The following is a 21,953-nucleotide window of genomic DNA, read 5'->3' as shown; positions in this document are numbered from 1 at the left end:
GTAGTTAGCCGTCACTTACTCCCAGAGTGGCGGCGTCTCCCCCTATGCACTTCAGAATTCTGCAGTTAAACTGTAATGGATTAACTGGGAAGATCACGGAGATAGTCGATTTCACGAAGCGGCACAACATCCGCATTGCTGCGATTCAAGAGGCTAAACTCACGGCAAGATCTGCACTGCAGACTTGTTCTGGGTATAATGTCCACAGAAAAGATCGCGAGAGAGGAAATGGAGGCGCCCTCGCGTTTATCATACACCACTCTGTGCAATATCATATATTTGATCCCGACATCGGCCGCGGGGACAGTGTCTTACAACGTCAAGGCTTATCTGCCTGTCAGGCGATGTAAACCTAGAAACATCAACATCTACATCCCTCCTGCCACCTGTTGCCACAGTAGATACCGCCCTAATATCAGCGCCTTACTCACTGGCAACAATCGCATTATCTTAGGCGATTTCAATGCCCATCACGATCTATGGCATTCAAACTTGCGGGCGGACAAAGGGGTGAGATGTTGGCGGATCAAATAGGAGAAACGACGTTCTGTATAATAAACGGAGGCGCCCCAAACACGTATGGTAGGAAGCTGTCACAGTTCGCCGGATATTTCAATCGTGAGCGCAGAACTCGTAAACTGCACCAACTGTTGTTGTTGTAGCAATGCTCGCCCCACCTAATAGCCGCGACCGATCACAAATTGTCATCAATATCCTCTAACGGGAGTCCAAGGAAACTTGCCGTTTCAACAGGGGTGGACCATAAGGAAAGGGGTGTTAGAGGCATTGGTTCCACATTACAATTAAAGAGATGGTTGGTGTCATGTGGGGACACATTGCAAGCAGGGCATACATTTTGTATGTCGGGGTTGATTCTGGATAGGTAAGAGTTTAACCTGTTACAGTATCCAGAACGAAGTTGAGCAAGAGTGACACGCGTTTCCCTGGGGAGTATGCGTTCCTCTTCTGCGAGTTCTGGATATTTTTCTTCAAGTACTGGATTCACCGGGCAATTCCCGACATAAAGGTCCGACGCCTGTCTATGGAGTTCACCAAGGACCTGCTTGTATTTTTCCGCCTCATACGGCTGGGTTCTCAGGTGCCGTATTTCCTCAAAATGCTTACGGAGATGACTCCTTAGGCCCCTAGGCGGTGCTGGTTCGTCAATCAGATGTCTGTTGGGATGCCCAGGTTTCTGGGTATTCAACAGAAACTGTTTGGTCAGCATCTCATTCCTCTCCCTGATGAGAAGTATTCTCGCCTCATTATGCAGATGGTGTTCTGGGGACATAAGAAGACAGCCCGTGGCGATTCTGAGAGCAGTATTTTGGCAGGCCTGTAGTTTCTTCCAGTGGGTGGTTTTTAGGCTTGGCGACCATATGGGTGACGCGTAGCACGTAATCGGCTGGCTAATTGCTTTGTATGTGGTCAAGAGCGTTTCTTTATCTTTTCCCCAGGTACTGCCAGCAAGGGATTTGAGGATTTTATTACGGCTCTGAATTCTTGGAACAATTGCGGTTGTGTGCGCACCAAAATGTAGATCCTGATCAAACGTCACACCCAAGATTTTGGGGTGTAGGACAGTCGGTAGCGTAGTGCCATCGACGTGGATGTTCAATATGGTCGACATTTGGGGCGTCCATGTTGTAAATAAGGTCGCGGAAGATGACAATGCCAGGTTTCGCGAGGCGAAAAAACTGGAGAGATCAGGGAGATAGCCGTTTATTTTATTGCATAGCTCATCGATCTTTGGGCCTGGGCCTGTGGCCATTATTGTGCAGTCATCGGCATAGGAAACGATTGTGACTCCTTCCGGTGGTGAAGGTAGCTTAGATATGTAGAAATTAAACAAAAGCGGGGATAGGACACCACCCTGTGGCACCCCTTGTTTAATTCTCCTTTGTTTTGATGTTTCGTTTCTGAATTGCACCGATGCCTGCCGACCACCCAGATAATTTGCGGTCCACCCTTTAAGACATGGGGGAAGGGTAGACCCTTCCAGGTCTTGCAGTAACGAGCCATGGTTGACCGTATCAAAAGCTTTTGATAGGCCTAACGCTACGAGTACTGTTCTATGGTGGGGATATTGATTCAAACCGCAATTTATCTGGGTGCTAATGACATTTAGCGCGGAGGTACTGCTATGGAGTTTTCTGAAGCCATGCTGATGAGGGGCTAGCTGCAAATGTGCTTGGAAATAAGGAAGCAAAATGGCTTCAAGCGTCTTTGCCACTGGCGATAGGAGAGATATCGGACGATATGACTCACCTACGTTAGCTGGTTTCCCAGGCTTTAGTAGCGGGACCACCTTGGCCATTTTCCATTTCTCGGGTATGACAAAGGTAGAAAGAGACAGGTTGAAGACATGCGCTAAATATTTGAAACCATCTTTCCCTAGGTTTTTAAGCATCGGCATGGCTATGCCGTCTGGGCCCACTGCTTTGGATGGTTTAGCGCGACCAATGGCGTCCTCAACCTCTCTAGCGGTGATAGTAATTGGTGACGCGCTGAGTTTGTGTTTATGTGCGTGTCTATTGGCTCTCCGTCTATCTTTGTCGACCGTAGGATGCATTATATATTGTCGGCAGAAAGCGCTCGCGTATTTTTTCGCATCCGACAGCACCTTATCGCCAAAGGCGATGGAAACTTTGTCTTTGTGCTTAGTCGGATTCGATAGGGACTTTACGGTGGACCAAAGTTTACCTACACCGGTAGAGAGGTTACAACCTCTGAGGTGCTCTTCCCTTTTCGCCCGCTTGTGTTCGTCCACAAGCAATCTGATGCGTTGGTTTATATCCCTTATTTGGGGGTCGCCTGGATCAAGCTTTCTTATAAGGTCGCGTTCCCTCGCTAAGCTCGCGGCCTCCGCCGGGAAGTGGGGCCGGATTTCGGGAATTCTCCCGGCGGGAATGAAATGTGCCGAGGCGGATTCAATGACCTTACGGAAGGCACGCTCCCCTTGGCGGGCATCAGTCGGGATAAGGAGGGCAGCAAAGCTGCTGTCTGTTGCAGATTTATATTCTTCCCACTTTCCTTTTTTGAAGTTTATGAAAGTGCGTTTTTCGGTGACGATGAAGTCGGCGGTACGCTCGAAAGAAATAAGTATGGGCAGGTGGTCGGATGCCAATGTTACCATCGGCTGCCAGTTGACGCAGTTTACGAGTTCTGCGCTCACGATTGAGATATCTGGCAAGCTATGACAGCTTCCTACCATACGTGTGGGGGCGTCTCCGTTTATTGTGCAGAACGTCGTTTCGTCTATTTGATCCGCCAACATCCCACCCCTACTGTCCGCCCGCAAGTTTGAATGCCATAGGTTGTGATGGGCATTGAAATCGCCTAAGATAAGGCGATTGTTGCCAGTGAGTAAGGCCTCGATATTAGGGCGGTATCCACTGGGGCAACAGGTGACAGGAGGGATGTAGATGTTGATGATTTCTAGATTTGCATCGCCTGACCGGACAGATAGGCCTTGACGTTCTAAGACATTGTCACTGCGGTTGATGCCAGGATCAAATATATGATATTGCACAGAGTGGTGTATAATAAACGCGAGGCCGCCTCCATTTCCGCTCTCGCGGTCTTTCCTGTGGACATTATAACCAGAGCAGGTCTGCAATGCAGATCTTGCTGTGAGTTTAGTCTCTTGAATCGCAGCAATGCGGATGTTGCGCCGCTTCATGAAATCGACTATCTCCGTAATCTTCCCAGTTAGTCCATTACAGTTGAACTGCAGAATTCTGAAGTGCATGAGGGGTGACGCCGTCACTCTAGGGGTAAGTGAGGGGTGACTACGCCTAGGTTGTGGAAGGCCAGGACGCAATTGCTGTTGTGGCCTTGGGACTGGGCGCCCTTGGGCAAACATTGGGGTACCCGGATGATTTGGGTTTGCGACCTGGCAACATGGCGCGATGAAACCCGTCGAGGGGTTGACGTCGCGGAGACCAGAACATCTAGGAAAGTGGCACCACCCAAGGCAGGAGCTGCATTGAGCGGATGTCGTAAACCTATATATTCTGTGCTGGCAGACGGTGCAAACGGAGGCAGGGACTAAGAGTCTGTTTCCCTGATCTGCACGATTGCTGCCAGAAAAGAGGGGGGAGAAGAAGACGGGGGCAGGGGCTGATGCTCAGCATTGCTACCAGCTCTACTACGAAGGTAGCAGTTATGAGTGGTATCAGCTGTTTGAGTTGTTGGCGCCGTGGGGCGCGAGCAGCAGCGGGTACTTGTTGTGGCTTGCTGAGCAGCGAAGCTGCTGGAAGGTAGTGCGGATACGCTTAGGCGTAGACTACGGGACGCCCTTGGGCGTGAGCAGCAAGGAGCCACAAAAGATTTATAAAAGTTACGTGGACGTCGGGTTTTGGGATCAAGCCCAGAACAACCTGTCCGATGCAACCATCCCTTGCACGAGACACACTGAACAGATTATGACCGTCCTAAAAAGATTCTTTTCTGGCAAATGCAGCAAAACCATTTCTCAGGACCGGGGTCAGGAGACGGACCCGGATTGGGTTCGATACCTTCCCGGAGTAAGAGAATATGTAGCAGTCCTGCTGCAAGGAGCTGCTGGGAGGATGACAATTTGTGGGAGGGACGAAACAAATTAAATGGGGTCACACTGAGATGACAGTCCTTGGTCGGGAAAAATCCCGAGTCGCTCCGGTACATAGAACCGACTGCCTTGGGAAGCGCCCAACTGGCAGCCGATGGTAACATTGGCGTACCGCCGACTTCATTGTCAGAGAAAAACGCACCTTCATAAACTTTAAAAAAGGAAAGTGGGACGAATACAAATCCCTTACAGACAACCGCTTCGCTGCCCTCCCTATCCCGACTGATGCCCGTCAAGGGGAGCGTGCTTTCCGCAAGGTCATCGAATCCACCTCGGCACGTTTCATTTCCGCTGGTAGAATTCCCGAAATTCGGCCCCACTTCCCGGCGGAGGCCTCAAATTTAGCGAGAGAACGCGACCTTATAAGACAGCTCGATCCCGGCGACCCCAAACCATCAGATTGCTTGTGGATGAACACAAGCGGGCGAAATGGGAGGAGCACCTAAGCGGTTGTAACCTCTCTGCCGGTGTAGGTAAACTTTGGTCCACCGTAAAGTCCCTATAGAATCCTTCTAGCCACAATGACAAAGTTTCCATCGCCTTTGGCGATAAAGTGCTGTCGGATGCGAAAATGCGCGAGCGCTTTCTGCCGACAATATATAATGCATTCTACGGTCGACATAGATAGACGGAGGGCCAACAGACACGCACATAAACATAAATTCAGCACGTCATCAATTACCATCACCGTCAAAGAGTTTGAGGATGCCATCGGTCATGCTAAACCATCCAAAGCAGTGGGCCCAGACGGCATAGCCATGCCGATGCTTAAAAGCCTAGGGAAAGAGGGTTTCAAATATTTAGCACATGTCTTCAACCTGTCTCTTTCCACCTTTGTCATACCCGAAAAATGGAAAGTGGCCAAGGTGGTCCCGTTACTAAAGCCTGGAAAACCAGCTAACATCGGAGAGTCGTATCGCCCGATATCTCTCCTATCGCCAGTGGCAAAGATGCTTGAAGCCATTTTCCTCCCCCACTTCAAAGCAAATTTTCAGCTAGCCTGTCATAAGCATGGCTTCAGAAAACTCCATAGCACCACCACCGAGCTAAATGCCATCAGCACCCAGATAAATTACGGTTTAAATCAAAACTCCCACCATAGAACAGTACTCGTTGCGCTAGACCTATCAAAAGCTTTTGATACGGTCAACTATGGCACGTTACTGCAAGACCTGGATGGGTCTATCCTTCCCCCATGTCTTAAAAGGTGGACCGCAAATTATCTGGGTGGTCGGCCGGCATCGGTGCAATTTAGAAATGAAACATCAAAACCATGAAGAATTAAACAAGGGGTGCCACAGGGTGGTGTCCTATCCCCACTTTTGTTTAATTTCTACATATCTAAGCTACCTTCGCCACCAGAAGGAGTTACTATCGTTTCCTACGCCGATGACTGCACAATAATGGCCACAGGCCCAGGCCCACAGATCGGTGAGCTTTGCAACAGAATAAACGGCTACCTCCCTGATCTCTTCAGTTTTTTCGCCTCGCGAATCCTGGCATTATCACCGACTAAATCCTCCGCGACCTTATTTACAACATGGACGCCCCAAATTACGGATTTTGAACATCCACGTCGATGGCACTACGTTACCGACTGTCCTACACCCCAAAATCTTGGGTGTGACATTTGATCAGGATCTACATTTTGGTGAGCACGCAGCCGCAATTGTTCCGAAAATCCAGAGCCCTAATAAAATCCTCAAATCCCTTGCTGGCAGTACTTTGGGAAAAGACAAAGAAACGCTCATTACCACTTACAAAGCAATTGGCCAGCCGATTGCGTGCTACGCGTCCCCTATATGGTCGCCAAGCCTAAAAATTACCCACTCTCAGAATCGCCACGGGCTGTCTTCTTATATCCCCAGAACACCATCTACATAATAATGAGGCGATTATACTCCCCATCAGGGAGAGAAATGAGATGCTAACCAAACAGTTCCTGTTGAATGCCCAAAAACCTAGGCATCCCAACAGAAATCTGATTGATGAGCCAACACCGCCTAGGGGCTTAAGAAGTCATCTCCGTAAGCATTTTGAGGAAATACGGCACCTGAGAACTCAGCCGTATGAAGCAAAAAAACACAAGCAGGTCCTTGGTGAACTCCACAAACAGGCATCGGACCTTTATGCCAGGAATTGCCCGGTGAATCCAGTACCCAAAACTTGCGGAAGAGGACCGCATACTCCGCAGGGAAACGCGAGTCACTCTAGCTCAACTTCGTCTTGGATACTGTAACAGGTTAAACTCTTACCTATCCAGAATCAACCCCGACATACAAAATGTATGCCCCGCTTGCAATGTGTCCGCACATGACACCAACCATCTCTTTAATTGTAATGTGGAACCAACGCCTCTAACACCCCTTTCATTATGGTTCACCCCTGTTGAAACAGCAATTTTCCTTGGACTCCCGTTAGAGGATATTGATCACAATTTGTGATCGGTCGCAGCTGTTAGGTGGGACGAAGCACTGCTACAACAACAACAACAGCACTGAGTGAGTAGTATCGATACTTTTACAAAAATGCTCGAGTATTTCGTACTCGATGCTTTTTGCCAAGTACTGAGTAAAGTATCGATACTTAGCCACGTGTCGATGGTCTACATGTTTAAAATCAACAAAGTACAGTCCCTTAACACCATAACTTGAGCATAAATTGAGACCATCGACGATTCGGTAAAAGCACCTTATAATGTAAGGTACGGCTTCGTTAGCCGACCCATTCGACTCACCTAGGTTAGGTTACCTGCTTCTTCGCCCCGTTTTACCATGTGGCGTCACCTTGCTGTTCTGATACGGTTTACCATTATCTTGGAGGGCGCCGCCTCCATATCGACGCCATGTCACGTTTATATTAATCACGTGGCGGTCTTCTCCGCCAGAAACTCATTGATTTAAAAAAAAGGAAAAACTTTTGGATTTTAAAATACTTTATTTTAAATGACCAATTCTAAAAGCGTCCAATTCAATGAGTAGCCGAAATTATAATAATGGCCGTGAAACATAAAAATGCCGATGGCACTATTGCCATTCGTCATTTTTATATTTCATTATATACAACATACTTTGCCTACTGTCTAACACGTGGTATTACAATAGCTGACTACTTATTAGAATATGCTATGAACATGTTTCCTACTCTTTCTTACAAAGTGCACCATTCACAATGTCACATCTTGCATTGTCCGCAATGGCGTTGTCAGATGTGTTCGTTATGTATAAAATGGGGAATTTTATCACTACATCACCCTTTTTGGGGAAAAGAAGAATTGACAAAGTGATCAATTTTGTCACATTCTTCTTTGGCCAAAAACTTATAAAAATTGTTGCGAACAAACGAATATATATTTATATTAGGGTGTCCCTCCCCTTTTTAATTCGTTGGTTCAGAACCATTTTTATGACTGATTATTACAAATGAACTTAGAAGTAAAAATACTTAAATTTTATTTACATTCATGTTTGTTTACTGGTAGGAACTAGAAAGTTATTGGCGAGAATATTAATTTCAATTTAAATTAGTAAAATACTTTGTATGTTTGTTTTGTTTGAATTTTCTTTTGTAAATAGTTACATTGTAATATACATATATTAGATTTGTTAAAGTTTTACATTTGTAGTCTTTGCTGTTTTGAAATATGTTTTTTGAATATACAAAATTTTGTGCTTTTTTTTTTGTTTTAACAATTTTTTTTTTTTTGCCTTCGTGGCTGCTTAAATTCTAGAAAGAAAAGTTTGGATTTATTTTTCAATGGAATTTAACGTTTTATCAAGGTATTAAAGTAATGTTAATTTACTTTACTAAGGCGGTTTTTATGTACCACTTTTTCTTTGTTTTTGACTTCATCGAAAATAGTTACGTTAGGTTCGTTAATTTTAGTAATGATGAACGGACCTTGATAAATATTTTCGTGTTTATGATGTGGTTCTTTTTGTAAAAGTACTCTATCTCCGATTTTTACAATTAAAGGTCGTGCCGTTTTATCGTATAAATGTTTTACTTTGTAGCTTATTTTTATTAATTAGATGTTGTGCCATTTTGTGCGTTTTCTGCATCCTAAACTTTACTTCTTTGGCATAGTTTTCGACGTTATAAATTGGGTAAATTTTTTCTTTTGTTAATTCATTAGGCAAAGTTGCCTTTTTCCCAAAGACTAACTCGTAAGGTGAAAATTGATTGTCGAAATTTGTGCTACTCGTAGTATTGTGTAGGAAGGTAAAGTATTTTAAATAAACATCCCAATCAGAAAAAGTGTCTTTTAGATATGCACGTAAGTATTCGTTAAAAACTCTATGATTACGTTCAATCGTGCCAACAGTTTCATGATGGTATGCAGTTGAAAAATTATGTTGAATATTTAAAAGCTTTGTTAATTCTTCGAATAATTCATTTTTAAATTCAGTAACTAAATATGACTTTATGGCATTCATTGTGTCGTATGTTAAAATGAATCCTTCAAAAATTGCTGAAGCGATTGTTTTTGCCAATTTGTCTGGCACAGCGACTGTTACCAGGTATTTAGTCATGTCGCAAATCATGGTAAGTGCGAACTTGTTACCATATTTGGACTCAGGTAGGGGTCCTATTGTGTCAATTACTAATATATCGAAAGGTTTACAAGGAGTTGGTGGCTTACTGCGGACTTTTTTAGTAATCAGTTTTTTGATAAAAATTTTTATAATATATATCGCAAAGATCGTGATAATGTAAGTACAGGACCTTATCGAGGTGGAGGAGTGCTAATTGCTGTAAGAAAAAGCCTACAAACCTCGGAGGTTCCTCTTAATATCGCTGATACTTCTATTGATCAGCTTATAATCAGCATAAAAGGCAAAACAGAATGTCTATTTGTCAGTGTTTCTTATATACCACCAAATAGTGCAGATAGTGTTTATGAAAATCATGTTAATAATATTATGCATCTTTCGAGCACTAACTTGAATTCTAAATTTTGTATTTTAGGGGATTTTAACTTAAATAAAATCATATGGAATTATCTTCCAGGTGAGAAAACTCTCATACCTACTAATGTCAATCAAGCTAGTGAAATGTACTTAGTTGATAATATTTATAGTTTACAGTTAGTTCAAATCAATGATTTTGAAAATACGCTAGGTAAAATCCTCGATCTTATATTTGTTAGTAATGATCTTAATTATAATTTAATTCGTTCCCTCTGCCCGTTGTCTAATACTGATAAACATCACGTACCATTGATATTGGAGATTAAGTTTTATGAATTTGAAAATATTAAACTCAATAATGAAGTTGGTTTCAATTATAGCCGATGTGATTTTGCCTTGATCAATAATTTGATTTCAAATATTGACTGGCAGTCTCTTTTTAATAATCGCAATCTTTCAGAGTGCTTTGACTTATTCAAAAGTAATATCTGGGAAATAATGAATATTAATATTCCTCGTTTCCCGGCAAGGGTTTACAAGTTGCCGTGGTATACCAAAAGCTTAAAGACTCTAAACAATTTGCGTAATAAATATCATAAACTTTTTAAAAAATCAGGAAGTCCCGAACTCAAGCAACAATATCTGAATTACGCGAAGGAGTTTAATTGTCTTGATAAGTTTTTGTACAATCGATATATTCTCAATTTCGAAAATAATATCAAATCGAATCCTAAATCGTTTTGGAATTTCATTCGCTCCAAACAATCGGTTTCAACAATACCGTTGTCTGTGTCTTACAAGTGCAAGAATTCATCATCGTCTAGTGATTCAGCCAATCTGTTTGCAGAATTTTTTAAAACAAACTTTGTTGTTGATGACCTGGGGAATAACGACGGGGATATGTTGAATGGGATAACGTCTTGTTTCGACTTCTCCTCATTAGTTCTAGATATTGATGATATTATCTTAAGTATTCAGACGATCAAGAGCTCCAAGCAATGTGATTATCAAGAATTTTCATCTTTATACTCAGTTGAGCAGAGCTCACAGAGTATATTAACTTTGATTGCATAACGGTTGGTTGTACAGGTATAAAGGAATCGAGATAGATACAGACTTCCATATATCAAAATCATCAGTATCGAAAAAAAATTTGATTGAGCCATGTCCGTCCGTCTGTCCGTTAACACGATAACTTGAGTAAATTTTGAGGTATCTTGATGAAATTTGGTATATAGATTCCTGGGCACTCATCTCAGATCGCTATTTAAAATGAACGATATCGGACTATAACCACGCCCACTTTTTCGATATCGAAAATTTCGAAAAACCGAAAAAATGCGATAATTCATTGCCAAAGGCAGTTAAAGCGATGAAACTTGGTAGATGGGTTGAAGTTATGACGCAGAATAGAAAATTAGTAAGATTTTGGACAATGGGCGTTGCACCGCCCACTTTTACAAGAAGGTAATTTAAAAGTTTTGCAAGCTGTAATTTGGCAGTCGTTGAAGATATCATGATGAAATTTGGCAGGAACGTTACTACTATTACTATATATGTGCTAAATACAAATTAGCAAAATTGGATGAAGAACACGCCCACTTTTTAACACAAAGTTTTTTTTAATTCAAATTTTAACAAAAAATTTAATATCTTTACTGTATATAAGTAAATTAAGTCAAAATTCAACTCCAGTAATGATATGGTGCAACCAAATACAAAAATAAAAGAAAACTTCAAAACGGGCGTGGCTCCGCCCTTTTTCATTTAATTTGTCTAGAATACTTTTAATGCCATAAGTCGAACAAAAATTTACCAATCCTTCTCAAATTTGGTAGGGGCATAGATTCTATGATGTTAACTGTTCTCTGTTAAAATGGGGGAAATCGGTTGAAACCACGCCCAGTTTTTGTACACAGTCCACCGTCTGTCCTTCCGCTCGGCCATTAACACAACAACTTGAGCAAAAACCGACATATCTTTACTAAACTTAGCCCACGTACTTATCTGAACTCACTTTATCTTGGTATAAAAAATGGCCGAAATCCGACCATAACCACGCCCACTTTATCGATATCGAAAATTACGAAAAATGAAAAAATTGCCAAAATTCTATACCAAATACGAAAAAAGGGATGAAACTTACCATGTTTGGATTGGTTTATTGACACAAAATATAACTTTGGAAAAAACTTTGTAAAATGGGTGTGAAACCTTACCATATTAAGTAGAAGAAAATGAAAAAGTTCTACAAGGCGAAATCAACAGCCCTTGGAATCTTGGCAGGAATACTGTTAGTGGTATTGCATATATATGTAAATAAATTAGCAGTACCCGACAGATGATTTTCTGGATCACCTGGTCCACATTTTGGTCGATATCGCGAGAACGCCTTCACATATACATCTAAGGGCCACTCGCTTTTAAAACCCTCATTAATACCTTTAATTTGATATCCATATCGTACAAACACATTCTAGAGTCACCCCTGGCCCACCCTAATGGCGATATCTCGAAAAGGCGTCCACCTATATATCTAATGCCCACTCCCTCTTAAAATGCTTAGTAACACCTTTCGTTTGATACCTATATCGTACAAACATTCTAGAGTCACCCCTGGCCCACCCTAATGGCGATATCTCGAAAAGGCGTCCACCTATAGACCTAATGTCCACTCCCTCTTAAAATGCTCAGTAACACCTTTCGTTTGATACCCATATCGTACAAACATTCTAGAGTCACCCCTAGCCCACCCTAATGGCGATATCTCGAAAAGGCGTCGACCTATAGACCTAATGCCCACTCCCTCTTAAAATGCTCAGTAACACCTTTCGTTTGATACCCATATCGTACAAACATTCTAGAGTCACCCCTGGCCCACCCTAATGGCGATATCTCGAAAAGGCGTGCACCTATAGACCTAATGCCCACTCCCTCTTAAAATGCTCAGTAACATCTTTCGTTTGATACCCATATCGTACAAACATTCTAGAGTCACCCTTGGTCCACCTTTATGGCGATATCTCGAAAAGGCGTCCACATATAAAACTAAGGATTACTCCCTTTTAAAATACTCATTACCACCTTTCATTTGATACCCATATCGTACAAACACATTCTAGAGTCACCCTGGCCCACCCTAATGGCGATATCTCGAAAAGGCGTCCACCTATAGACCTAATGCCCACTCCCTCTTAAAATGCTCAGTAACACCTTTCGTTTGATACCCATATCGTACAAACATTCTAGAGTCACCCTTGGTCCACCATTATGGCGATATCTCGAAAAGGCGTCCACCTATAGAACTAAGGATTACTCCCTTTTAAAATACTCATTACCACCTTTCATTTGATACCCATATCGTACAAACACATTCTAAAGTCACCCCTGGCCCACCCTAATGGCGATATCTCGAAAAGGCGTCCACCTATAGACCTAATGCCCACTCCCTCTTAAAATGCTCAGTAACACCTTTCGTTTGATACCCATATCGTACAAACATTCTAGAGTCACCCCTGGCCCACCCTAATGGCGATATCTCGAAAAGGCGTCCACCTATAGACCTAATGCCCACTCCCTCTTAAAATGCTCAGTAACAATTTTCGTTTGATACCCATATCGTACAAACATTCTAGAGTCACCCCTGGCCCACCCTAATGGCGATATCTCGAAAAGGCGTCCACCTATAGACCTAATGCCCACTCCCTCTTAAAATGCTCAGTAACACCTTTCATTTGATTCCCATATTGTACAAACACATTGTAGAGACACCCCTGGTCCACCTTTATGGCGATATCTCGAAACGGCGTCCACCTATGGAACTAAGGATCATTCCTTTTCAAAATACTCATTAACAGCTTTCATTTGATACCCATATCGTACAAACATATTCTAGAGTCACCCCTGGTCCACCTTTATGGCGATTTCTCGAAAAGGCGTTCACCTATAGAACTAAAGCCCATTCCCTTTTAAAATACTCATTACCACCTTTCATTTGATACCCATATCGTACAAACACATTCTAGAGTCACCCCTGGTCCACCTTAATGGCGATATCTCGAAAAGGCGTCCACCGATAGACCTAAGGCCCACTCCCTCTTAAAATGCTCAGTAACACCTTTCATTTGATACCCATATCGTACAAACAAATTCTAGAGTCAGCCTTGGTCCACCTTTATGGTGATATCCCTAAATGGCGTCCATCTATAGAACTATGGCCCACTTCCTCTTAAAATACTCTTTAATACCTTCCATTTGATACACATGTCATACAACCACATTCCAGGGTTACCCTAGGTTCATTTTCCTACATGGTGATTTTCCTTATTTTGTCTCCATAGCTCTCAACTGAGTATGTAATGTTCGGTTACACCCGAACTTAGCCTTCATTACTTGTTTTTCCTGAAGCAATGTGTAGCTTCCGTTGCAGAGCCCTTGTTGCATATATTTAATTTATCATTAAAGTATCTTTTTGGATGAATGGAAAACTACTTTTATTCAACCTATTCATAAAAGTGGTAGTAAAATTGACGTTACAAACTATCGGCCAATATCGAAGATCCCCGTGATTTCAAAACTTTTTGAGAAAACGGTGATGTTTAAATTATCGTCCGCAGTTAAGCGTTATATTTGCCCATGTCAGCATGGCTTCGTTCCGGGGCGTTCAACAGTAACTAATCTGGTCGTTTTTTCGAATTACTGCATCTCGTCTTTTACTCATGGTTGTCAAGTTGACTGCATATATACGGACATATCCAAAGCTTTTGACAGAGTTTCGCACAAAGCTCTCGTGGCTAAATTGCGAAAAATGGGTTTCCACTCAACATTTTTACAATGGATTTATTCATACTTATCCAATAGGATAAATTTTGTTGTTATTGACAACGTAAAGTCATCTCCTTACGTAGCAACATCAGGTGTGCCCCAAGGTAGTATCCTTGGCCCACTTTTCTTTATTCTCTTTATCAATGATGTAAGTGCTTGTTTCAAGCAATGCAATTATCTTCTTTACGCTGATGATTTGAAAATTTTTTTCTGAATCAAGAACGAGTCTGATACTCTCATACTACAATCTGAGTTAAATAATTTTAATGAGTGGTGCTGTAAAAATAGGCTTGCGCTGAATGCCAACAAATGTTATTACATAACTTATTCCAAATTATGTAATAAATTGATTTCGTCTTACTATGTCTCTAATAAGCCGTTACTTAGGGTGAATAAAATTCGGGATTTAGGTGTTGTATTTGATTCGTCTTTTACATTCACCGAGCACTTAAATTTTATTATCCCCAAACCACATTCCTTACTGGCCTTTATTAAAAAAATGGATCCGAGTTTAAGGATCCATATACTAAAAAACTATTATACAATGCCTTTGTACGGTCAAGACTTGAGTATGGTTCCATAATATGGGGTCCTTATTATGAGGTACACAATAAGAGAGTCGAACGTGTGCAAAAAATATTCATGAAGTACTGTTTATACGATATAAACTTCGATCTGCCTCTTCATCCATATATCTCTAGGTGTAAGCTAATCAATCTTCACACATTAGAAAGTAGAAGATTAATTACATCTATAATGTTTATTATGGATATTTCTAATGGCAATATTGATTGCCCGATACTGTTAGAGTCTTTGAACTTGTATGTTCCATCACGGACTTTGCGCCAATATACTATGTTTGTAATTGACCAGTTTAGATCTAATTACGCACTTAATGGCCCGATCACTCACGCTCTAATTGCTATTAACTCAATCAATAATAATTATTGTATTGATTTTTCGATATCTCGTCGAAGTTTTAAAAATATGTTATTTTCCATTTTAAATTAACTTTACTGTAAATAAACCTTATGTTTAATAATGTTTAATATTGTCCGTCCTGATGTCACGTTGTTTAAAGTTTTCCCAAATTATTAAATAAATTATAAAATTAAAAAATTGCTTCAAATAAATGTTTTCATACATTTAAAAAAAAAAAAAAAAAAGCAATATGGGCAATCCCCGATTATTAAAAATCATACAATGTTTAATATAGTCTGTAAGATTCTTGTAAATCATAGACTGAATAAAGAAATATGAAATATGAAAACAAGTTTTTCTTTTGTTTTAGGTTTACTTACTTACTTAATTGGCGATTAACCGTCTAAACGGTTATGGCCGTCCAACAAGGCGCGCCAGTCGCTCCTTCGCTCCGCCAACCGGCGCCAATTGGTCACACCAAGGGAGTTTAAATCGTTTTCCACCTGGTCCTTCCAACGGAGTGGGGGCCGCCCTCTACCTCTGCTTCCATAGGCGGGTTCCGATAGAAACACTTTCTTGGCCGGAGCATCATCTTTCATTCGCATAACATGGCCTAGCCAGCGCAGCCGCTGCGTTTTAATTCGCTGGACTATGTTGATGTCTGCGTATAGCTCGTACAGCTCATCATTAAATCTTCTTCGGTACTCGCCATCGCCAAGACAATCTTTACAATTTTTGATATATTTCGATATATCACGAGTCATGTTCTTCCAATAAAATTTTGTTCGTAGTTTTGCGTAAAGTCTTTTCATTCCGCAATGTCCACCAGAAATGGGATCATTATGGTAAATTTTCATAAGTTTTAATTTTGTATCTTCATCTGTTACTGTCTCCACTGAATCTGTTAGTATAATTTCTAAAGATTTTAAAATTTTATTTCCAATATTTTTGAAATTTGTAATAGTGTAATGTTCGAACATAATATCGTTTTTAGGCCATTCAATCTGCCTAATTTTGCGTTTGCCGGCTTCTGATTCAAGCCTCGAAAGTAATTTCTCTAAAGTCATTATTTCGTTAACAAGCTCAAAACTAAGTAACTCGAGTTTCTTATGTTTAATATGCGCAAAAATTCTTAAATTTGTTGTTTTATTATATTTATCGTACGTAATTGCAGATCTTATTCGTGGAACTTTTTTAGAAAAATTAAATGAAAATTTGTCGTAGACATGTAAAGTAAATTGTTTTTCATCGGTTTTGTCTGTTTTCCTATGTAAATTTTTGTCGTTTGCCTTTTTTGTCATGGCTCTTGTCTGTACTGCCAAAATTTGTTTATTAGCTTCTTTAATCTCATCGATTGTTATACGCGATAGTGCATCAGCACAAACGTTTGATTTACCTTTTATATATACAATAGTAAAGTTATATTCAGATAGTTCCAGTCTTATTCTTGAAAGTTTTGAAGATGGGTCTTTCATGTTGAATAAGTATACTAGAGGTATATGGTCTGATTTTACAATGAAATGGGTGCCATAAACGTATGGTCGAAATTGCTTTATTGCAAAGTAAATAGCTAAAAGCTCTAATTCTATAATGTGTTTTTTCTGTTCGGCTTTATTAAATGCTTTAGAAGCGAAACAAATTGGTAAATCACTACCTTGCTGTTCTTGACTCAGAATAGCGTCACATCCAGTTGTGGAAGCATCAACGGTAATAATGAATTGTTTAGTAAAATCTGGATATTGAAGTAATTTTGGTGAAAGTAACGCTGCTTTCAAAGATAAAAATGCTCTTTCGCACTCAACATCCCATACATATTCAACTCTTTTTCTGTTTAATCGATTTAGAGGCGCTGCCAGAGATGCGAAATTAGGTATAAACCGTCTGTAATAATTTGCAAACGCGACGAATCGTCGTATCGCGTCTTTGTCAGTCGGTTTCGTGTACTTTTTAATTGCGTTTATCTTAGAGTCGTCTGGCAACAAACCTTTGGCTGAACATTTATGACCTAAAAATGTAATTTCTGGTCGTAAAAAGTTGCATTTATTTGGGTTAAGTTTGAGATTAAAAGATCTACAAGTATCGAAGACTTTTGAAAGATTTTTAATGCGACATTGGGTGGTATACCCGAAAAAGCTATTGTCATCATTCGTGAAAACGAATTTGGTGCTATATTTAAGCCAAATGGAAGCACTTTCCATCTAAATGCGCCACGGTCAGTGCTGAAAGACGTAATGTCACGAGAATCAGGATGCAAGGGGATTTGATGAAATCCTGAAAAAAGATCTAATGTGGAAAAATACTTTGCCCTGCCAAGATTGTCCAAAATATCGTCAACTCTAGCTATTGGAAATTTATCAGCAATGAGTTTTTTGTTTACCGCGCGAAAATCTACGCACATACGATATGCTTTTTGACCATTGGTATCTTTCTTTGGGACTACAATCAAAGGACTATTGTAATTCGAATAACTGGGTTCAATCAAATCATTGTCTAATAATTTATTTACTTGGCGATTTATTTCTTCGCGTTGAGAGTATGGCAATCTATAGTTTTTAACATATACCGCATCGTTGTCTGTCAATCTTAGTTTTTGCTCGTAAAAGTTATTTAAAGTCATTTTGTCCGTGTCAAGAGCGAAAATGTCGGCATAATCTATGCAAAGGTCAATTAATTTACTATGAGCATGTTGAGGTATTTAATTTTTCAAAATTGAAATTAGTTTTTTGGTACTTTTGTCTTCTGTTTCTGTCTTGTTAATTGTATAAACATGGTAGTTTGAAAGTTTTTCTGTCCGAATACTTTTTCTTTTGACATACTTTATATTATCTGTGGTATTTATGACTTTAATTATTGGGTTACTGGAATTAACAATGCACCTAGCTGTGAAAACACCTCTTTCAATTTCCTGCGAGTCTACGAAAAGTGGTTCGGGTGAATCTCCTAAATCAAAAAGTCTGAATATTTCACATCTTGGCGGAATGATACAACTGTCGCTTTCTGTTCCGTGTAGGATTGGTATCGCGACTTTTTCATTACCTACCCAAAAGGAAATACTATTTCTTTCATAATTAATAATGCATTTGTTAATTTTCAGAAAATATTTACCCAGTATGCCATCGGATGGAATATTAAAATCTTCATTTACTACATGTAAAGTATGTTTAATAGAAAAGTTTGAAAAATTTAAATTTGCTGTAATTTTACCTAAAGTAGAAACTAAATCAGAAGTGACACCGGTAATATTAATAATGTCGTTCGTATTTAATGAAATGTTACTGTCTAGATATGATATTTTTATTAAGGAAATGTCGGCTTGAGTGTTTACTAGGAAAGAACAAAATTTTTGTGACTCGTTTAGTTGTAATTCTATGAAATCAGAGTAATTTAAATTTAAACAATAGATGCCTATTGGTGAGAGAAGTTCGCTTACTGGCTTAGTTCGTCCTCCCTCAGTGTTCGCTCCTGAGGGGCGCTGGCGTTTAAAGCGCGAACGTTAGCGTTTCGACCTCTACCATTGGCTGATCTCGAATTGTTACCTCTATTGTTACCATTATTTGTATTTGAATTGGAATTTGTAATTGGACGCATATTATTACTGTTGTTTTTCTGGTATCTATTTCCGTTATAATTTCTATATCTTTGATTATTGTTACCGTTATAGTTACTATTGTATGAAAATGAATTATTGTTTCTATAACCAGTATGGCCCGGTTTGGGTAAAAACCTCGATAACTACCACGTGAGTTTCTGAATGTGGTGTTACCACGTGATCGAAAAGCTAAAACCTGACGTTCAGTCACTTCGTTGTTTTGTTCCACAATTATTTTTGCTACTACGTCTTTCGGATTAGTAAATGCTGTTGAGGCTAGAATGGTTTTTACTAAATTTGATTTTGCATTTAGACGTTTTTACTAAATTTGATTTTGCATTTAGACGACACACGTTAACAGTTTGTTCGACTGCCATTTCATAAGCTTTCGTTTGAGTGATCCCTTCAATAATAAGAGACCGCTCAAGTGAGTCAGCTAAATCTTCAAATTTTTTGGCAAAATCTGTTTAATTGTTACCGTTAACATGCAACGCTGCAATTCTCCCTGCTACAACTTTCGAGTTGTCTGGTTTTATCCTATTACGTAGAGCTGTTTTAATTTCATTGACTGTAGTTACTTGTGTTGGTATTGCTTCACGAGCTTTACCCTCTAATTTTGATTTTAAGAACGCTATAAAAGTATAGGTTAAATCTGCAGTAGCGAATTGTTCGAGTAATGCAATTTTGTCTATGAAAGAATCAAGTGCTAGTGGATCACCACTGTAGTTTTCTCTAATAGAATTAGCACGTGTGTTAAAAAAATTCTCTTTTCCTCAGGTGTTGCCATGATTTGATCGTTAAGATCTGGAGCTGAATTAGCAGAAGATGAGGCCACGTTTGTACTAAGTGGATCGTTAAGATCTGATTTTAAAGTAGGAGAAGTTGAAGTTAATATTTCACTATTTGAAACGTTAAGATTTGAAACTAAATTAGAAGTTGATTTTTTAATGGAAGAATTTTCGAAGCCTGGAAAATCTGCTGATAAAGAAAATCCATTTTCCTGGTTTGTGACTTTTCCGGTCGAAGATGAAGTTAAACTTTCGTAGCTTGAGCCTGATTTATCTGAATCGGATTCTGAATCTGAAGTTTTTTGCACTTGTCTACCACTTCTAAGGTTGTACATATGAAATTACTAAAGCACTTGTTTGAATGTTTAATTTATATTTGAAGTTGAAAATTTTATAAAAGGGAACTGATTTGCAGGTGAATAGTCGCAATTTAACAATTTATTAGAAGAATTAATTGAAACTGCAGTAAATTTGTATGAAAAATCTATAAAAGTAATTGATTTTAAAATGGCTCAAAAGTATGTATATTGTCTTAAAATGTACTCACGGACGCACCGCTTTATTCAAAAAAATCTCAATTTGGTTTTTCACGGAACCACCGCATGTATTAAAAAAATTGGTTTTTAACGGAACCACCGCATATTGTCAAAAAAAATTACTTGGTTTTTAACGGAACCACCGCATGTACCGAAAAATTAATTGGGTTTTTTCGAAAATCACTGTATGTATCAAAAAAAAAATTAATTGGTTTTATCGAAAACCACCATAATATCAAAAATCCAAAATTTATATGCTATTGAAACAATCCAAGTTAATTATATGAAAAGCGAATGCATTGCATTTAATGGTAATTAAAATGTTTTATATAAGTATATATGTTTGAAGAAAAAGACCCGTAAGCAAGAATAATTTTAAATACATACATGTATGCTTAATTGTCGCTGCTGCTAGTTTCCGTCACTGCTGCTGCTGCGCTGACAGACCTGAATCGCTGCTGGTGTTGTTGCTGCTACTGATTGCGGTAAAAATGGCGTTGTATTGGTGGAGTGGTTTTTCGCGTTCCGTTATGTGAGTAGGTGGAGGAATATGGCGGATGTTATGCCGTTATTAAATGTGGTTGGTACAGATTTTCTCTTACTCAGGCGAATTAGGTATTTTAAAATTATCTTTTGAATTGCGATTTTCTTTCTATTTCCGCTGTTCTTAGTTTGTATTATCTCTGTTTGTTTTATTTGAGTTTATTATTTCCAAAATTTTGTTTTATTTCTGCATCGATTAAAATTGTTTTATATTATGGTTTTACTCTTTTGGTAAATTTTGTACTTAATCGTTAAAAATTTCGTTTATCTCTTCCGTACTTAAATATCGTACTTTAGTTTTGTAAAATTTCCGATTATATCCGTAGGATTAAGTTCTTTGCATTTATACTCAGTTTTCTTCTATTATCTCTGTTAAATTTAGTTTTGTTGAATTATAATTGTAAAATTTTCCATTAGTTCCGTAGCATTAGGATTTATATTGTAGGTTGATTTCTCTTTTATTATTTCTGTTAGATTTAGTGTTTTATATTATAATTGTAGAAAAAATTTTTTTTTGTTATCTCCGTAGCATTAAAGTTTTTGTATTATAAATTTATTTACTTTGTTTTAATTTTGTTCTAATAATTTCACTGACCAACACTTTTCCACTTTTCTCCACTCTACTCACCGCTGCTGTCCAAAAAAATGTCCGGTACGCCACGATGCCAAAATTGAAGTGAACGAGGCTCCAGCCTCACGGTCGCCATATAATGTACAAATTGATTGTACTTGCTTGCTGACCCAACAATAACTCACCCGTGGTGACTTGGCAGTCCCAGCGCCATGCTATTTGCAAAATTCGAACCGTGGAGGGCGCCGCCTCCAGATCGTTGCCATGGTGTGTACTGGAATTAAATTTTCACTACCGTGGCGGCCGTCTACGGTACACTTTCCAATTCATTAAAAATTCAACACTTTATTTGGTGTATATTATAATATCACTCTTGCCAATCGTTTTTCATGTTTCACCCCACATATATCTGGTTCACTCTTACATACTACACTAAAATATCTTATGACGTATTATGTTTATGTTTTATTCATTCTGTTTTAATATTCACAATTAAATATCATTGTGAGTAACAATGTTGAGATGTTGCCAGATGATTATTAAAAAGTTTATTTGGGGGATTTTATCCTCACAACCTCATTTAACTTACTTTTTGATAATGGTTGAGTGGGAGACGATTTCTGCACATGGTGGTAAAAGAAAAGTATGTGTTTGTTTTC

At 39.4% G+C, this 21,953-nt stretch overlaps 1 protein-coding gene across 2 annotated transcripts in view; it reads right to left on the bottom strand.

The window, feature by feature from the left end:
• The window catches only part of LOC137236880 (putative fatty acyl-CoA reductase CG5065), a 30,152-nt gene extending 8,501 nt beyond the window's left edge, over positions 1 to 21,651 (bottom strand). Inside the window, exon 1 of one of the 2 annotated variants that reach the window (XM_067759970.1) lies at positions 20,568 to 21,651. The gene's annotated coding sequence lies outside the window, so the exon portion shown is untranslated. Of the gene's footprint in view, positions 1 to 7,349; positions 7,559 to 20,567 lie in introns of those variants that run through there. The other variant, XM_067759978.1, reaches the window with a different exon arrangement.
• Positions 21,652 to 21,953: the final 302 nt, after the last annotated feature.

The sequence above is a fragment of the Eurosta solidaginis genome, chromosome 1 (assembly GCF_040869045.1).
Source record: "Eurosta solidaginis isolate ZX-2024a chromosome 1, ASM4086904v1, whole genome shotgun sequence".
Classification (NCBI taxonomy): domain Eukaryota; kingdom Metazoa; phylum Arthropoda; class Insecta; order Diptera; family Tephritidae; genus Eurosta; species Eurosta solidaginis.
The sequence above is the reverse complement of the archived record's forward strand: the minus strand, read 5'-3'. Positions and strand labels throughout refer to the sequence as shown.